Below are 630 nucleotides of genomic sequence, written 5' to 3'. Positions count from 1 at the left end.
ACCAGAGATCTGATGCGGCGACCTTGCATGGGCGCAGCCGTCAAACGTTTAAGCCACTGAGGCAATTCCGCGCGTTCTGAGCAAGATCAGTTTCGGAGACACAGTTGCTTTTGTTCTCGCATAGATTATTCTGATGAGACTCGTTTTTGCGGTTTGCCATTAGCACCTGGGATACGCCAGTGGTACGGGTGAGACTCTCTACTGTCAGCCTCATCTACTATCCGTTAGCAGTTGACAATGTTAACAGTATCTTTAACAGCTTTTTACTCAGTTGGGGATAATTATAGATTTTTATGGCACAAAGGCATCTATGGCCAAAGAGCGCCTGGCACAAGGTATTTTCGACTTCTCAAGGTGGGGTCAAAGACCCATTTTCCAAGCATTCCACCCTAAATAAGACGAGCACGAGACCAGGGGAAAGCTTCTACCCATTGTACAACTTGTGGGTACCCGGCGGAACTGGGGATCGAACCCCGCACCTCCCGCATGCGAGGCGGATGCTCAATTACTTGGCCACCACTGCGGTGCTTTCTTACTCAAAAGGCATTTATCTGTTGTGTGCACAGGTTGGCACAGGGAGCGAGGTCTTTGTCGAAGAAGCAGTCCTCATGCAACTGAATATGGGATGTC

The sequence above is a fragment of the Amblyomma americanum genome, chromosome 6 (assembly GCF_052857255.1).
Source record: "Amblyomma americanum isolate KBUSLIRL-KWMA chromosome 6, ASM5285725v1, whole genome shotgun sequence".
Lineage (NCBI taxonomy): Eukaryota > Metazoa > Arthropoda > Arachnida > Ixodida > Ixodidae > Amblyomma > Amblyomma americanum.
The sequence above is the reverse complement of the archived record's forward strand: the minus strand, read 5'-3'. Positions refer to the sequence as shown.